Source organism: Rutidosis leptorrhynchoides, chromosome 3 (assembly GCF_046630445.1).
Source record: "Rutidosis leptorrhynchoides isolate AG116_Rl617_1_P2 chromosome 3, CSIRO_AGI_Rlap_v1, whole genome shotgun sequence".
NCBI classification, from domain to species: domain Eukaryota; kingdom Viridiplantae; phylum Streptophyta; class Magnoliopsida; order Asterales; family Asteraceae; genus Rutidosis; species Rutidosis leptorrhynchoides.
In genome coordinates, this window is record NC_092335.1 from 490304501 (window position 1) to 490325430 (window position 20930).

The following is a 20930-nucleotide window of genomic DNA, read 5'->3' on the forward strand; positions in this document are numbered from 1 at the left end:
TTACACTTGAAAAACTAGCTTGCAAAAGGAAAATGGACCTCCTTATGACCATTAAAGGCCACGGCCAGAATACACTGCAGTAGGCAGTTTTTTTCTTTGCAATTTAACTTGATATGTTTGCATGTCCCTTTAGCATTTGGTCAAAGAACATGTTTATAGATCCTTGAAAGAATATGGGCAATTCAAGAAGGAATCTCTAGCATGTCTTGAACTCCCAATGCCACTCCACATGTCTTGTTATAATATACTTTTATATAAAAAAACTGAATTCATAAAATCAGTTTTTTTTTTCTTTTATAAAACATGATTTTATAAAACACATTTTATATACTTGTATATTATTTGTTATGTATATTTTATAAAACCAATTTTATAAAATGTAACATAACTTAATAAATTATTTAGCCTATAAATAATTAAATCCTTGTTATATGAGTTGTTCCATAACTTATACACACATCAAGTAATATTTAAGAAAACCATTTTTCTTAAAGTTCAAGTGTCGCGTATTTGATCAATGAACCAATCGTTAAAATCAAATACGAATAAGGTGTTGGTAAGTTTGTTATTGGGTATGACCCGACTTGGATCATAACATGTTAGCCACGTTAATTTAATATGTCTCTCGGGCATACGAAATACCTTCACATATAGCTATCTTATTTTGTGATATAAAATTTTAACAACAAGAACATAGTTTGAATGATTTCAAACTTGTTCGCAAACTAAATAGATCCTTCTAACTTAACTTTTAAAACACTTCAAGACCTGTAATATATCATAAGGATATGCTAACTTAACAAGATACAACTTGATTTTACAAAGACCACCTTAAAACTGAATCTACATCCTTGGAGTGCAACCGGGGGCTGTTTTGGGTTGGATAATTAAAAATCATCTTGAACTTTGAATTGGAAGTTCATGTTCTGGAAAAATGATATTTCTTATGAATATGTTAACACACAAAAATTTCATGGTTTAATTCAAAGTATAAGTATTTTTATAAAAATGATCATTAGATGTTGTTTTTATGATGGAAAATGATCACTTTCATAAGATTCACCAAAGTTTGACCTATAACATGTGATTTCGAATGCAAACTAAGGTATTTACAGTTCATATTCATAAATAATGACTCGATCCAAGGAAGTGGCAAGTTGAACCAACAAAAATGGAGTTATATTGAAGAAACTACGGCTAAAACAAAATTGGGTATCCGAAGCCAGTTTAGCTACGAAATTAATTGGAGTAAAACTAAACTAATCATATCTTTGCTAATTAATATGATATTTTATATATATTTACTTATGATTTGATTTTATATATTTCAGGACCACCCGTAAACAACACGAGAAGATTAATCATAAGACCTCATGATTGTACGCAACACGTCATTTGACAACACGGTACTTTATGTACGCAACACGTCATTTGACAACATGGTACCATGGGTCGAGATTAATTCTGATCAATACGAATATGATGGGGTCTTTATTTATTTTATAGAGCAACTAATTGTGGACCACTAACATCGGACTGCTAACTACTGACTAATAGATATTATAAGTATTATAAGTATATATGTAACGATTATTTGAAAAGAAAATATGTTAATATATTATATATATGGTTAGGTTCGTGATATCTATCGGAGACCAAGTCGTGTTAAATATCTTCAAAGCAAAAGTGAGTATATAGTCCCACTTTTAAACTCTAAATATTTCGGGATGAGAATACATGCATTTTATGATTTACGTTATGGACACAAGTGATTAAAAATATATATTCTACGTTTAGTTGTACCACTGGCATATCTCCCTGTAACTTGGTAACTACTATTTACATGCGGTATTGTAAACGCAAATCCTGTTGATAGATCTATCGGGCCTGACAACCCCAACCAGACTGGACGACCAGTATTCAACGGTTGCACAGTACTTTGTTTCGGTGACTACACTTGGTACGGTGTAGTAAGATTTCATAATAAAGGGAATATGCGACGCTGATTAAATGTTAAGTATGGTTATCAAGTGCTCAACAACTTAGAATATTTTTATTAAAACGTTTATATATGAAATCTTGTGTTCTATATTTATAACGCTGCCGGCATTAAACCTATATCTCACCAACTTTATGTTGACATTTTAAGCATGTTTATTCTCAGGTGATAACTAAAAGCTTCCGCTGCATCATGTTGAATTTAAGCAAGATCTGGAGTATGCATATTTGTGTCAAAAATAAAACTGCATATCGGAGGATTTGTAATGTAAAATATGTTGGAAATCATATTCTTATCATCACATGTAATGTTTGTAAGGCTAAGATTATCGCTAAATGATAATCATTATTATGTTGTTTAAACCTTGTATTTTAATAAAAGCTATGGTTTGTATTGTAAAAACGAATGCAGTTTTCTTTGAAAAATGTTGCATATAGAGGTCAATACCTCGCGATGAAATCATATGTCATTATATTTGTCCTTATGGTTTAGGACGGGTTATGACATGAGATATGGAAAATAAGGAGAAAAAAAAAGGGGTGGATTTATAGTAAAATATCCGACAGATCAATCGAAACAGATTATTGCATTTAAGCAAAGAAGATCCTAATTTCCTAAATCGCCGAAGAATCAAATCTTATTACGAAGATTTTCTTTAAATCCCTTAAATTTCGGAAACCAATCATAACTACGTCATCAGTTAAAACGATTCTACATTTACTCATTTCGCTCTTTTGCGATAGCTTCACTCATACGCTTCGAGAAATCGAATTATTTTATCCGTATTTCTTAATCATGATAAAACTCTATGTATCAGCTTATATTCGTTATAATAATATTCTTACTATTAGCCATGACAACCTCTATCAAATTTCGGGACGAAATTTCTTTTAACGGGTAGGTACTATGATGACCCGAAAATTTCCGACCAAATTTAAACTTTAATCTTTATATGTTTCCAACACGATAAACTAAGTCCGTTAGGTTGAGTCTCGAAAATTTTGAACTGTTTTAGATATTCAATTGGCCCTTGACTGTTCCCGACGATTCACGAATAATAAATTGTAAATAAAATATATATATATATATATATATATATATATATATATATATATATATATATATATATATATATATATATATATATATATATATATATATATATATATATATAATACTTTGAATTAATAAAGTATATTTTAATTTAAAAAGTAAAATAATATTTAGTATTATAATAAATTACAAGTTTGAATCTAATTGATACATTAATATCATTATCATTACTTTCATTATTATTATTATTATTATTAATATTTGGATGAGTAATATTTTTACTTCTAATATAAAATATATGTATACATAAAGTGTGATATGTTTAAATTGTATTATTAATAATATTACTAATGTTAATATTATCATTAATAATATTAATATTATTATTATAACTAGTATTATTATTAGTAACAAGAAAAAGATTATTAATATCATATTATTGTCATTATTAATAATTAACCTTATTAAAAATTGTTATCATCATCTTATTATTTATCCTATATTTCACTAGTCAATTTATCAATAAATTTATTAATTATTAATAACATTATTAATAGTATTAATATATTTAATAATTATCAAAACTTATGAATTATGTATATATATATATATATATATATATATATATATATATATATATATATATATATATATATATAATACAGTATACTAATACTATATAAATAGCTGTATATATATAATCGCATTTTAGATATATAGGTACTTATATATCTGATTTTCTTTGTTTATATATCTATTTTATATATATATATATATATATATATATATATATATATATATATATATAAACAAAGAAAATCAGATATATAAGTACCTATATATCTAAAATGCTATTATATATATACAGCTATTTATATAGTATTAGTATACTGTATTATATTATATATATATATATATATATATGAAAAACAGATACATATGCCGTTATGTTTCACTATCAAACTGTGGATAATTTTAACTCTATCTCTAAGTTGTTAGGAGTCAGTCTCAGATCATAACACAACCAAAGAATCGATCAACATCAAAGTTCAGCTTTTTATTTCTTTATTTATTTCCATAACTGATTGAATAAACCAGTGTACTTGTTGTCGAGCAAAAATCGAACTACAAAACAAATGCCATTGTGTCACAATCGCTGTAATGATGTATTATAACCTCTATATCATTCTTTAGTAGTACAAGTCGAGGGAAAACAGAAACATCCAAATTGATTTTTTTTAAACAGAAATAACCACGACACCCTGTTCTTGAACTCAACACACCATATCATAGATTCTAATTCAATTTCAAAAACTATTAAAGCCATCTTGTTAGGATTTCCCCACTCAAACTATCTGCAAATTCTAAGCTTCCAATTCCTTTTCCTAATTTCAAATTTTTGAGTCAAAGTTGCAAAATAAAAAGTCAACATTTGTTCATTAATCAAATTCGAGTAATCTATTACAATTGCAGTTAAATTGATGTTTCCTAAAGCTTCCATGAATGAATTACAACATATTTTATGTTGCACTCATAATCCAAAAGTGTCCTGAATTCAAAAACACGTTTCAAGTTTTTTTTTTTAAAACCGCTGTTCTACAGCTTTTTTTTTATTTAATTTTTTTCTTTTCTTTTCTTTCTTTTCTATCTTCCTTTCTCTGAGTTATTTCAAAACAATTACGTTGATTCTGTTGCAAAACCATGCCCAATTTGAACCTATCAAATATTGATTGGAAATTCAGTTGATGGTATGAAGAAGAAGATAACGGAAATATGGGTTATATATATATTCATGTTTGTATATAATCAGAAAGTAGGAGTAGGGGAATGGTTGTGGGTGTTAGCTGTTATGTGAAGGTCTCGGGTTCGAGCCCTACATGGGCAGTCTTTTTTTTTTTACAAACTTTATGAGGTAGTCCATTTCCCTTATTATTATCATGATTATTATTGTTATCATTTTTATTATTATTATTATTATTACTATTAATCATATTATTGTTAATATGTTAAGTATTATTATTATTATTATAAATAAATATTACTAATGTTATTATCATTAACCTAGCTAAATATTACTATTATCATTATCATTGTTATTACTATTATTATTATTATTGTGATTGTTATTGATATTATGGTTGTTATTATTATTATCATTAAGTATTAGAATTATTATTTAGTATTATTGTTATTAAAATTATTATCACTAAAAATTATTATTATTATTAATAAGTATTACTATTATTATTATGATTTGAAATACGAATTGATGTTATAGAAGCTTTAGTTATTAGTTCACAAATTAAACATGAAGATCTTGATTAGGATTAACATAAGTTTTGATATTAATATTACCACTAGTAATGAAATTGCTATAATAATTATTATTATTAAGTATTATGTAAAAATTATAATTTTCATTATCATTATTAATAAACTGTTCATTTAAATAAGAATTACTGTTATTAACATTATTATAAGATTTATCATTTAAAACTATCATTAATATTATATTTAATAAAATCATTAATATCTATATAATTATTATTAACACTAGTATTATCATAATCATTATTGTTATCATTACCATTATAAGTATAATTATTTATATTATAATGAATGTTATTAATATGTAATTACTAAAATCATTATTATAAGTATCATTAACCGAAAAATTTATATTTTATTGTTATTATTATAAATATCATTATTAATATCATTAATATAATTATTAACAATAATACCTTATTTAGTAATATTAAGTATTATGATTATTATCCTTTTTAATGTAGTATTAATAAAATTACTACTTTTAACAAACAAATGATATATACAAATATAAAAATATATTTAATACATATAACATAATGAAAAATAATAGTTTATATAACAAAATAAATATATTGAAACATATATATTATTAATATAAAAAGTATATAACTAATAAATTTATATATATTGTTCGATTACAACTATGTATATTAATAAATATACAAATGATATAGGTTCGTGAATCCGAGGCCAACCTTACACTTGTTCAATGATGTTATATGTATTTTTACTACGAAATACAGTATGGTGAGTTCATTTGATTCCCTTTTACTCTTTACATTTTGGGACTGAGAATACATGCGCTACTTTTACAACTGCTTTATTAAATGCTTTTGAAATACATTTTGAACTGCGAATACATGAAATGCTTTTATAAATGTTTGACGAGATAGACACAAGTAAAACATTCCTCGAATGAATTATGTGGACGTGATAATTGTCACCATTGAATTATGTGGACATGATAATTGCCACCATTGAATTATATGGACGTGATAATTGCCACAATTGATATGAATATTTTTCCCCTGATTATTGCTTGGTAACCTAAGAATTAGAATTCGGGTATGGCCCTAATTTATGCGAATCCTAAAGGTAGCTACCGAGTTTGACACCCCCACCCAGAATGTTCACTAAACGGAAGGGCTAGTGGGCGTGGTGTTTAGTACTTCGAGGTTTATATGATTATTATACAGACGAGATGTTATGTTTTGGGGATATTATTATGCGCATTATATGTTAAGATCGGTTACCAAGCCAAGTATTGAAAGCTATGAAAGCTATGAAAGAAAAGTGAATGTTATGTATCGAGAGAATGGATTTTATACACAGGTTATGTGTATTAGTTTTTGTGCACGAGATATGTGTACGGTTACTAAGATTTATGAAAAATGGTTTCGTACACAAGAAAGGTGTACTGTTTTTAAAAGATATCGCATGTACATTACAGGTGGGTATAGGATTCTGAAGAAGATGGTTGTATGATTAAGGTTATAATTAAGATTATGATTAGAATTCATGATTATTATGTGAAAATTATGATGATGAATGATATCATGATATATGATAATCGATGATGATAAAAACAATAATGATGACGTTAAGGTGAGGATTCACAATGATTGTAGTAATTATGATGATTAACGATGATGAGTTGATATAGTTAGGATGAAGATATAGATGATTATTTTGATGATGATGAATAGTTCTGGGTTTTGTATTTTGAGGAAGAAGATGAAACAGAAATAAGAGATAAATAAATTTAGGAACCATTTAAATCAGAAAAACAGAAGACAGATCAGTGGTTAGGGTGTTGGCAGTTTAACAAGAGGTCTTGAGTTCGAATCTAGGCCACTGCAGAATTTTTTTTATTAGCAATAGAAACTGTTGGGCTGTGTTGCAAGCTTGGGCCTGTGGGGTTTATTAATAAATAGAACTAGGCCATATAGAGCGGGCTTCTTGATCAAGTGGGATAATTAAAATGGTTATGGATCGGATTAGTATTGGGCCAATTAGATTTGAAGATGGACTTGATATTTGGGCCTATTACAAATAGAATTGGATTAGGGTTAAATAGATATAAGGAAGTAACTAAATAAGAAAATCGATATAGCTCAGATGGTTAGGCATGTGTTATGGGAATGAGAGGTCGAGGGTTCGAGCCCGGTCTGAGAAAGTTTATTTTCATTTTGGAGCTTTTCGTCATAAGGTAGTCTTAATATTATAATTTTTATAAATATTACTATTATTATAAAATTTAGGAATATTATAATTATTATTATTATTATCATTATTATTAATATTATTACTAAAATAATTAGTATTGTTATTATTAGCATTAGTATTATCAGTATTATTAATATGATTATCATTATCATTTTTATTATTAATAAAGTTTTTATTATTAAAAGAATCATCAATATCAAAACTATCATTTTATCATTAAAAACATCATTTTTGTAAAATTATCATTATTGTTAAAATTATCATTTTTTTATCATTATGTTATTATTATTATTAACATTAGCATGGTTTTTAACATTATTATTATAACGATTATTATTATCATTGTACAAAATAAAACAACACCTTATTCATTATTATTATTATTAATAATATTTTATCAAATTAATATTATAGATATAAAAACATAGTTATTACATATAACATAAAAATATTGATAAATTTATTTTTATAATAATTACTAAGTATTTATCTAAAGTATATAAAATAAATATAGATAATTAAGTTACTAATGAAATATATAAATTAATGAAAAAACAATTCATAATAAATTTGTTCGATTACCATTACATGTGTTAATATACATAATTGAATATAGGTTCGTGAATCTGAGGCCAACCCTACACTTGTTCATTGACGTCATATGTATTTTTACTACAAAATACAGTATATGTGAGTTTTATTTGCCTTTTACTCTTTACATTTTTGGGACTGAGAATACATGCGCTACTTTTACAACTGCTTTATTAAATGCTTTTGAAATATATTTTTAACTGTGAATGCATGAAATGCTTTTATAAATGTTTGACGAGATAGACACAAGAAAAACATTCCTCGAATGAATTATTATGCAGACATAAGTTCTGCGGATTATTATTGAATTATGTGAACATGATAATTGCCACCATTGAATTATGTGGACATGATAATTGTCACCATTGAATTATGTGGACATGATAATTGCCACCATTGAATTATGTGGACATGATAATTGCCACCAATTGATATGAATGTTATGTATCGAGAGAATGATTTTTATACACAAGTTATGTGTATTAAATTTTGTGCACGAGATATGTGTACGGTTACTAAGATTTATGAGAAATGGATTTCGTACACGAGAAAGGTGTACTGTATTTAAAAGATATCGCATGTACATTACAGGTGGGTATAGGATTCGGGCCCATTTGTACCATGCAGGATTTAAATCTTGTGGTCTATCAAAATGATGAATTTTATTGTTTTATGATAAACCTATGAACTCACCAACCTTTTGGTTGACACTTAAAATATCATATTCAACCAACTGCATCACCAAGAATCCCCACCTCTTTTCCTTTATCTCTTTTCTTTATCTCTTGTTATGTTCTGTTACGAATCACATTAAACAACTAATTAATCACCACTTTGATCAACCTACAAACAAGAACATAATCGTCACCACTGTTTGATGAAGATCACCCCATTATCTACCTCACACCATTTCAATCACCCTCACCTTCGATCAAGCCTTCAACAAACCCACTACCTAGTTGCACTCTTTAAAAACCCTAGATCATCTCTCATGTTACACACACCATGAGATATTCAATCGACAACCAACACGAACCACCTTCTATTTGCATTAGTGTCGAACAAACTGTGATTCCCCATACTAAATCAACATGTACGGACCATCAACAATAGGATCATTACAAGGTCAAACACTATATGCTGTTTCAAAAGAGTTTGCATTCATAAAAAAAAAAGTGTTGTCTTAACCAACATCAAATGTTTAACAACCCAAAAGTATGCTTCTACGAATAGCAAGCATAAGTAATAGTACGTGACACATAGGTCATTACAAATACATCGTTTCAAAAGTATCATGTTTGAATGCAAAAATAACGTTTCATGCGGTGACATCTCTAATAAGCGCAGCGGGTGTCTACAAAGCATGACTAGTACAACGGAAGCAAGAAACCTTAAGCACCTGAGAAAAACATGCTTAAAAATGTCAACACGAATGTTGGTGAGCTATAGTTTAAGTATAACAGTAATGTAAGGTAGGCCACGAGATTTCAGTGCTTCAACAAGTTTTTCAAAATAGTAATTCAAATCAGTATGATAAAGTATATGTTCAACTATGGGCACTCGGTAACTAACTTAACGTTTAATAATATATCACCCCCTGAAAGTACACTTGGCAAGTGCGTATGTTAACGAAGTATTAAACACTCGTTAAATACTAGCGCGACTAGCCCGAGTGGGATGTCAAACCCTATGGATCCATATCTAAGATTCGCGTTCACCGGTTCAAAAACCAATGACTAAACGTTACCGAGCTAAAGGGAATGTTTATGCCGTTGTATAACCAACACATATATAAAGTTTAAGTACTCGTGCCTAGTATGTAAAATGTAAAATGCGCATGTATTCTCAGTTCCTAAAATAGTTAAAGTAAAAAGGGATGTTATAACTCACAGTGATAAAGTAGTGGTAAAGTATGACTCGGGAAAAGTAAGCAAGTATGTAGGTCCGGAAAGTCCTCAACCTAAGTCAAATATTACTAAGTCAGTAAATCGTACCAATAGGTTTATATGTATGTAAATTAGGTCTTAAAGGTCATCATCAATCATCATCAAACAAAAGGTGTAAAGTAAGTTTCGTTCATCAAAGAAGTTTAAAACAAAGGCTGATTTGGATCAGTCACCACAGCCTCTATACCTACTGAAATAAGGTGAGACTAGTGGCCATGGCTCCATATATGAGTCCTTTAGTTGTGGTAAAAATCCCAGAAGCAAACTCATCTTCATTTGACCGTGGCGACGGTCTAAGTGCGAGTAGGTCAGAATTTTCAGCACAACATTAAAAGGACATAGTGACGATCGGAGGGCCATAAATCCTAAACCGTAACTCGGATTAAGAAGAGTCCTAAATGAAAAGTTATCTAATCGAACAGAGTTAACTGAAAATAATCTTTACAGTAGCCCAGGTTGTACTGATCAGACCCAGAAACAGTAGCTAAGAGTGTTCCAGTGGATTCTTGGTGCTTGATGTTCATCACGATTCTCATCCTTGATGCTTGTAGCTTCAAGTGTACAACTCGTTGATGGGTTTACATCATCTTTACCAAGTTTTGACCATCATAACACAAGTTCAAATCTAAGATATGTAGCACAACTCAATTAAGTGTTGTATGTAGTTTGATGAACCAAAGTTACATCAAGATCTTAGGTTTGACACAAACATGAATTATAAAAGTAATATTGAACTACAAACTTGAAAGTAAACTAACTAATCAAGATCTTAAGTTGTAGAACATAGTTCTTAGTTAGATCTTGAGGATCCTAGACCCAAAAGTCTAGATCTAAAGTTCTTAAGTTAGATCCTAAGTAGTAACACTTGAATCTTTACTTTAATGAAACTATAAGTTATGAAACTTAGATTTTTATCTAGTAAAGTGTATGTAAGCTTACAAGCTTTTGTTTATGACAAAATAAGTAGACCATAAGCTATAGAACTTAGATCTTTCATAAGTATATGAAGTTGTAACTAGAAAGTTAAACTTCCATGTTCTTGAAATTATAAAGTTAACTTTAGTTCAAGAAATATGAGATCAAGATTAACTAGTAATACTTGACCAAATCACAACTTTAAATTACATAAAATGAAGAAATAAGTTAAATCTACAAGTAACAAGTTCATAGTTGTTCATACTTTAAAGATTCAAGCCAAGGCTTTGATCTTTAAGAATGTAAACTTTAAGTTTACAAACATGAATCACAAGTATGATTATAACTCATGAACTTTCTTTAACAAGTTTTATGGAAGAATCAAAACATAAACTTGATTCTCCTAGGTTCTTTGTGTTCTTGAATAAACAAGATGAATTGAAGAATAAACTAGAGAGTTTGATTCTTTCAACTAGCAAGTAAGTAACAACTAAGAACAAGTAACCAAAACAACAAAGAACAAGTATTTAAACAAGCAAATGATGATGATTATGGGTGCATATGTTACGGTTTTTAAACAAGAAAAAGGAGGAAGAAAAGCCTTGAAAGAACTCACAATATGAGAGAAAACTTGAGAGAAAATGAGAAGTAAAGTGAAGTGTGTGAAAAATGAGGAAGTATCACTTGTAATTATGTAACAAAAATAAAAAAAGAACTCTCCCACCCATCCCATAAACCTACGGCTTCCAAGGGAGTCAAAGGAGGGAAAAACCCACTAGTTCCTTTCATGTATTTGTCTTAAAATGGTAATAAAGTGAGTGTGCATGGGAAAGAGTTGTAATGGAACAAGTAACTAGTCTTTCCTTTATCAACTAAACTAGTTTAATCCTTAATGTAATACTTACATGAAAGATGGGCTAATTAGTCCATTAAGTGTGTAGGGTGGGCTTCTAAGTCCATTAACATTAATAAAAGCCCAAGTTCAAGTAATTAATAAATTAATCCAATAAAGTCCAAGTAATTAACTAGTAACCTTAGTTAATTAAAATGATTAATAAAAATAAATCATGAATGCAAATAATATCCGAAATATTACTCGTGAAAAGTTCGTGTGTCACAAAGACGTGTCGGGACAAGTAAAGTCAATCACGGTATCAAGTAAATGTATAAAAATACATTTATTAAAACGCAAGCATTAATAATAAACATTATTAATAAAAGTTGGAAAATCCAGGGTCGTTACATTACCCACCTGTTAAAGAAAATTTCGTCTCGAAATTTTTAGGAGTGACCAACAATGGTACCGTATTCGAATAAGGAGGAGCGCATCAAAGTTCAGTGAGACTCCTAGGCTCAGAAGTAAGCTATTTACCTTGAAAGGTATTTCGGCGTATGAAAGTAAGAATAGGTATACGCCATTAATTAAGTCTCTTGTCCTAAGAGATCAACAAATTGATTTCATTTCTGATTAACATGAGTATGTCATCTGAATGTATATCCACAAAAGGAAAGATGGTGTGTTTAGCCTTACAGGCATCTTCAGTAAGCTGGATGCGTGAAATGCATCATGAATGTTTCTAAACTCATCTAAAACATCGAGCGCTTATGTCGTAATACAAATCTGACAGGTTGAATGGGAAACATGGTGATCACAACCATGCGATTTGATATCTGGATAGTGTAAGCTGCGGATTTTACTAACTCCTTGATTTCGGAAGGAGACCATAGGCATAAAGAACCCGATTCTTAAGAATGTTTGCAATCCATAAATATTTATAGTGCCTTCAGAATGGTCTGAACGAAAAATGAAAGATATCACCCAGTTTAACATACAGCGTGTGAACTTATCCTTGGATGGAATGAAAATACAGTTCCATAATGTAACTTTATCCTTTCAGTCACACATCGAAGTTAGGGTTAACGTTAACTAGAGCAACATACAGTTGCAACCAAAGAAGGAAGAAATATATAGAGTATCCACATCAGTGTCGTAAATGTTTTAAGCAGTCCCCTCCCAAAGGGATAACAAGATTCATAGGTTCTCAAAGTATCTTATATTACATTTTCGAAAGAAAGTCGCACGAAAGGTGTGGTCTTTGAACGAGAGTGAACTCTTCGAGTGGTTCGTTCTGAATTTTTCCGTGTACTTAAGGGGATGTGCGGATGAGAAGATACGTGAACCTTGGTCCTAAAGAATGGTTTATTTCGAGTGAAAAGAATCTCCAAAAATGATTCTTGTGTCTCAACATACTGATTCATAGAGATAAGGTTTACGAGGGTGTTGTGATTTGCCGTGAAGTATTGAGAACAGTAACCCACCTAGTACCTTTCCTACAATAGGGTGACCACTGAGTGTACTTAAGAAAATTGATTTATCGGCTCGCATTTTGTCATGTCTAGCTTTTAAAAGGAACATTTTATGTGTGCAAAGATTTTCTAACAAATTTAATAAAGCTGCCATTCAAAGTGGCTCAAGAGTTTTTAACAAAGATCTTAATAGTAAGTTTCATCCCTAACGGAGGGCGAGAAGAAGTGTGATCCATACATGGTGTAGTCTAATACGAAAACCTTTAATAAAATTAACCAAAGAAGTTTTGGAAAACCTTAAAACGTTTGATGCGATAACATAAATGGAACGAAGTTCTTAGTAAATTTAGAAGTGGGTACAACGTGTACCATTTTGAACAAAACTATTTGACTTAAGTTGAATAACTCGGTAAAGGAGCGATTTTTAAATAATTTAAAGACATAACTTAGTATGTACTAACCAAAATAAGTAAAGGTAAATTTATTAACTTAATTATACATACATATATGATTTTATAAATCGCATAAGTGACAGAAAAATTTTATTACTTTCCCTTGTCCATCAATCCTGTGAGGACCGCACGAATAATCAACGTGTAAATTTTTTTTTTTTGATAAACATAGCTTTTCATATTTCAGAGGTTGCGATTTGAATAAGATTGAGTGGAGAATTTTTAAATCATCGGGTGACAAGTTACTAGGTAATGAAAACTAATGAATTAAATGTAGTTTTGATAATTATCAGGACATATGTCTTTGGACCCAAAATGTTCATGTGCGAAGCCGTTGCTAAAAGGTGAGGTATGAAGGATAGAACACGAGGATGAGAAGTTAATCGCTTCTTGAATTTGCAAAATGCCAAACAGATTATGACTAGTATTAAAGTCGGAATAATGATGGTATTAATATCACTAAATGAGAATCCCTTGGAATAAGTCAGGACTTAGAGTTATGTAAGAAAGATCATTGTTCCAACAGGTGTGACAAATAAGATCCTTGGGGTAACGCAATAATTTTTAAATGGTTTAAGTGTCAGTGGATGCCCAAAGGCTCTGAATGACGTGGCAGAAATGTCTTCAACACATACACACATGAATCTCTCGATTTCGACGATTATAAAGCCTTTATGATGACTTGGATACGAATAACACGAGAAGTTTTATATATAATAAGCAACGAGAGTTTTATAGAAATTGTTTATGGTGACAAAGTAAGAGAAGAAACGAAGTTCTTAGTAAATTAGGGTTATGTACAACATGTACCATTCAAAGTATAATATCTTTTGAATAAAAGATTTGATTTGTAAAAGTGAAAGTAAAGTTTCATATGTATTTGTCAAAAATAAGTAATCATTTACTTTATTTTATATAACGTATACGATTTCAAAACAAGTATCCCCTCTAGATGGAAAAAGATTTTCATTGAAAAGTAATTTGCATGAATGGCAAATAAAATAAATTTTCTTTTATAAAACTTTGAGAGGATCTTTCCTTAAAATAGTGGGTGAAAAGTTTTTGGCAAACAAAATTTTCATATTTCGGAGGTTACAAGTTGGAAAAAAAAAGATTGATGAGGATCGAGTAAAAGATTTTTTTTTTTTTGAAAATCTCCGGTGATATTTGAGCAAAAATGTTACGAGGTAATGAAAACTGATGGATTTAAATGTGGTTGATGACTATTAATAGGGCACAAGTCTTTTGACCAAAAAATGCTTAAGTATGAAGTTGTTGCTTATAAGTGAGATACGAATGGGAGAGTATGAGGATGAGTGTTAACCACTCATTGATTTTAGGAAAAATTTCGAACTGGTATGACTAATACCGAAGTAAGAAGGATGATGGTGTGGTTATCATCGAATAAGGAATCTCTCAGAATAAGTGAGGGTTTAGAGTCGCGTAAGAATTAGTATCAAATAAGATTCTTGGGTAACCATCGCTGAAGTGACGGGATAAAATTTCCTTTATGTATCGTTGTGCAAGTTGGTCCATTGTATCGGTTTCTCTTGTGGGTATAAAGTGAGCAGATTTGGTGAAGCGGTCAACAATAACCCAGATGGATTTTAGCTTGCCATTCTCGCGAGGTATACGAAAAAATTTCTCACTATAAATATCCTTCGCTTTCATCCTTGAAAGCCAGTCCGTTCTAACTATTTCATCAAGCTTCCTAACTTGATGGGTGTTAGGTAATTCTTAAGGTTTATTGCAACCAATCTTATTATACTGCTGTAAAAATTTTATCGATCTTCTCAAATAACATATGCCTGTACGTAGGTAACTAATCCTTTTCAACTACTACATTAAGACTCCCAAGTTTGGTTAATATGAGGTCATCTCCAAATGACCCACCTGTTAATCTTAAAGTTCTACCTTAAATTATTCCTCTATATCTGCCAGCTTACCATTTGCTGGTCCAATAGAATACTTAACTCTCATGGTTGTTAATGGCTTATTATTCATAATGCTAAGGTTCTTAGATATAAGGTTTCTATCGTTCTAGTATTAAAAAACTCCGAAATAATAAAACGTTGTGACGAAACATACCCTAACTAAGATCAGGATTCCATGCGAGTCTCCATAACGATTGCTTTACCGCAGGTAAGTTTAAAGTTTTTCCTATATGGGAACTTTTTCCTTAAATGCCCAGGGTGTCGATATCTATAACAAATTTTTGGGTTATCAATCCTGCAATCAAGGCCCTTCTTGTACAGTAGTTGGGCTACGTGGTTATTCTTTTCCTACCTTTAACAGGCTACAATGTGTATGCTCAAGTGATTTCTGCCAAAATTTTCCCTGGATCACCCCATATTCCTCACGTAGTAACATTGGAACTTCTACATGATTTACTTCAATATAATCACACTGGCCTGGCATCATTATATTGTACTAAATCGTACGTTCATTCCAATATCATTCCATATGGTCAATGTAACGTGATCACTTCAAGTTCTATTCAGTTTCATCTATCGGTGCTTTATCTGTATTGTCTCAAAACAAAATCTACATAATTAATCTAACGGTATCTTGGTGCGGGCGCGTAGGTTCCGTAGGTCATGCATAAATGCCTAAATGTCCCGAAATTTCTTCAAAATGTTCGGGTTGAGGTAATGTCGTTAGGTTCCTTTCTAGAAATTCAATCTGGGTCTCGTGTCAAGTTGTACGTGTAGCAAGTAGTGATATGATATGTCTCGAGGCGACTCTCAAGTCTTTGGGTATGGCTGAGTATCAGTAGAAAAATACTATGACCTTGTTAAAGGAAATGCCTTCCAGACTCCTCCAATGTCTAAGAGTGTTAGGGACCTAAGTCCAGAAGTGTCGTTAGATTGTCGAGCAGTGGTGAAGAATGAAAGAGTTAAGTGACGGTCATAAAAGCGTACAGGGTACAAGTCAACTTGCGGAACTGAACATCCTTCTAATGTTCATACGATGTACGTGGCTAATTAGAGTGAGCTCTGGGTGCGGTTATTCTGACAAGTCCTCGCATACCTCCTCCTCCGAGGATCGACATTAGTGAGCGTGTAATCCGAGGTGTACTCCTCTCTGGTTGCGTGAAGTAATGTTTCGATCTTTGGAACGGTGAAACATTAGTAACAAGTGGATTACGCTACCAGTTCTCAGGGTTAGACGAGTGGGAAAGTAGTTCAGGAAAACATCTTAACCGGGAAGGATAAGTTCTCTAAGTCGGTATAGCGAATAGTAGGCATGTAGCAAGAGCGTAATTAGGCATATCAACTACAGCAGCCTAGTTCATTTGCAATAGCACGTAGCATGGCAATAGTAACAGTATCATACCGAAGTAACATGCTAAAAGCAGATAGCAGCATGCAGTAGCGAAAGTAAGCAAAAGCATACGGCGAGTTTACATAGCAGTAAAAGGAAACGGTAGCATGCAACAAGTTCAAATAGCAGTAGAAGTAGGTAGTGGCATGCAGTAGTAGTAAGCAGTAACATACAGTAATATAGAACAGTAGCATGCAGCAGGTTCCACAGAAACAAGTAAACTAGCAAGTTGTAGATTAGTGTGAATCCTACTCGGTCTGGTCTAGACTCACTAATGCAACCTAATTCCCTACAACCAATGCTCTGATACCAAATGTGATGCCCCGTACTAAATCAACATGTACGGACCATCAGCAACAGGATCATTACAAGGTCAAACACTATATGCTGTTTCAAAAGAGTTTGCATTCATAAAAAAAAAGTGATGTCTTAATCAACATCAAATGTTTAACAACCCAAAAGTATGCTTATACGAATAGCAAGCATAAGTAATAGTACGTGACCCATAGGTCGTTACAAATACATCGTTTCAAAAGTATCATGTTTGAATGCAAAAATAACGTTTCATGCGGTGACATCTCTAATAAGCGCAGCGGGTGTCTACAAAGCATGACTAGTACAGCGGAAGTAAGAAACCTTAAGCACCTGAGAAAAACATGCTTAAAAACGTCAACACGAATGTTGGTGAGCTATAGTTTAAGTATAACAGTAATGTAAGGTAGGCCACGAGATTTCAGTGCTTCAACAAGCATTTCAAAATAGTAATTCAAATCAGTATGATAAAGTATATGTTCAACCGTGGGCACTCGGTAACTAACTTAATGTTTAATAATATATCACCCCCTGAAAGTACACTTGGCAAGTGCGTATGTTTACAAAGTATTAAACACTCGTTAAATACTAGCGTGACTAGCCCGAGTGGGGATGTCAAACCCTATGGATCCATATCTAAGATTCGCGTTCACCGGTTCACAAACCAATGACTAAACGTTACCGAGCTAAAGGGAATGTTTATGCCGTTGTATAACCCACACATATATAAAGTTTAAATACTCGTGCCTAGTATGTAAACTGTAAAATGCGCATGTATTCTCAGTTCCCAAAATAGTTAAAGTAAAAAGGGATGCTATAACTCACAGTGATAAAGTAGTGGTAAAGTATGACTCGGGAAAAGTAAGCAAGTATGTAGGTCCGGAAAGTCCTCAACCTAAGTCAAATATTACTAAGTCAGTAAATCATACCAATAGGTTTATATGTATGTAAATTAGGTCTTAAAGGTCATCATCAATCATCATCAAACAAAAGGTGTAAAGTAAGTTTCGTTCATCAAAGAAGTTTAAAACAAAGGCTGACTTGGATCAGTCACCATGGCCTCTATACCTATTGAAATAAGGTGAGACCAGTGGCCATGGCTCCGTATATGAGTCCTTTAGTTGTGGTAAAAATCCCAGAAGCAAACTCATCTTCGTTTGACCGTGTCGATGGTCTAAGTGCGAGTAGGTCAGAATTTTCAGCACAACATTAAAAGGACATAGTGACGATCGGAGGGCCATAAATCCTAAACCGTAACTCGGATTAAGACGAGTCCTAAATGAAAAGTTATCTACTCGAACAGAGTTAACTGAAAATAATCTTTACAGTAGCACAGGTTGTACTGATCAGACCCAGAAACAGTAGCTAAGAGTGTTCCGGTGGATTCTTGGTGCTTGATGTTCATCACGGTTCTCATCCTTGATGCTTGTAGCTTAAAGTGTACAACTCGTTGATGGGTTTACATCATCTTTACCAAGTTTTGACCATCATAACACAAGTGCAAGTCTAAGATATGTAGCACAACTCAATTAAGTGTTGTATGTAGTTTGATGAACCAAAGTTACATCAAGATCTTAGGTTTGACACAAACATGAATTATAAAAGTAATATTGAACTACAAACTTGAAAGTAAACTAACTAATCAAGATCTTAAGTTGTAGAACATAGTTATTAGTTAGATCTTAAGGATCCTAGACCCAAAAGTCTAGATCCAAAGTTCTTAAGTTAGATCCTAAGTAGTAACACTTGAATCTTTACTTTAATGAAACCATAAGTTATGAAACTTAGATTTTTATCTAGTAAAGTGTATGTAAGCTTACAAGCTTTTGTTTATGACAAAATAAGTAGACCATAAGCTATAGAACTTAGATTTTTCATAAGTATATGAAGTTGTAACTAGAAAGTTAAACTTCCATGTTCTTGAAATTATAAAGTTAACTTTAGTTCAAGAAATATGAGATCAAGATTAACTAGTAATACTTGACCAAATCACAACTTTAAAGTACATAAAATGAAGAAATAAGTTAAATCTACAAGTAACAAGTTCATGGTAATTCATACTTTAAAGATTCAAGCCAAGGCTTTGATCTTTAAGAATGTAAACTTTAAGTTTACAAACATGAATCACAAGTATGATTATAACTCATGAACTTTCTTTAACAAGTTTTATGGAAGAATCAAAACATAAACTTGATTCTCCTAGGTTCTTTGTGTTCTTGAATAAACAATATGAATTGAAGAATAAACTAGAGAGTTTGATTCTTTCAACTAGCAAGTAAGTAACAACTAAGAACAAGTAACCAAAACAACAAAGAACAAGTATTTAAACAAGCAAATGATGATGATTATGGGTGCATATGTTACGGTTTTTAAACAAGAAAAATGAGGAAGAAAAGCCTTGAAAGAACTCACAATATGAGAGAAAATGAGAAGTAAAGTGAAGTGTGTGAAAAATGAGGAAGTATCGCTTGTAATTATGTAACAAAAATAAAAAAAGAACTCTCCCACCCATCCCATAAACCTACGGCTTCCAAGGGAGTCAAAGGAGGGAAAAACCCACTAGTTCCTTTCATGTATTTGTCTTAAAATGGTAATAAAGTGAGTGTGCATGGGAAAGAGTTGTAATGGAACAAGTAACTAGTCTTTCCTTTATCAACTAAACTAGTTTAATCCTTAATGTAATACTTACATGAAAGATGGGCTAATTAGTCTATTAAGTGTGTAGGGTGGGCTTCTAAGTCCATTAACATTAATAAAAGCCCAAGTTCAAGTAATTAACAAATTAATCCAATAAAGTCCAAGTAATTAACTAGTAACCTTAGTTAATTAAAATGATTAATAAAAATAAATCATGAATGCAAATAATATCCGAAATATTACTCGTGAAAAGTTCGTGTGTCACAAAGACGTGTCGGGACAAGTAAAGTCAATCACGGTATCAAGTAAATGTATAAAAATACATTTATTAAAACGCAAACATTAATAATAAACATTATTAATAAAAGTTGGAAAATCCAGGGTCGTTACACAAACCATCAACCATGGCCACCTTTCTTAATTAATATTCTGTTTTCTCGCAAACCCACATTCATCGACTATCTTAATCGATCACCATTTCCAAATCACACGCACACACCTTCCATCACCACCGTACAACCACCAAACCCGACACCACGTTAAAACCACCATCACTTTTTTATATATTTATATATACATTCATATCAATGAAGATATCAACTCACCTTGCTATCACACGAACCATGCTTGTTGCTTCTACTTTCTATCATGAATAACAACCATCATCGAGTCTTCTTCTTCCCTCTTCCTCGTGAACCCCATAATCGCTACCTTACACCACTATTTAAAACCCCACCACGTTTACCTATCGGCGGATTTAATCCAATTTGATTGAACACCAACTCGCGTGCATTTCTTTTTGGCTCGATATAATAATATAAAGGTGATGTTTACGGC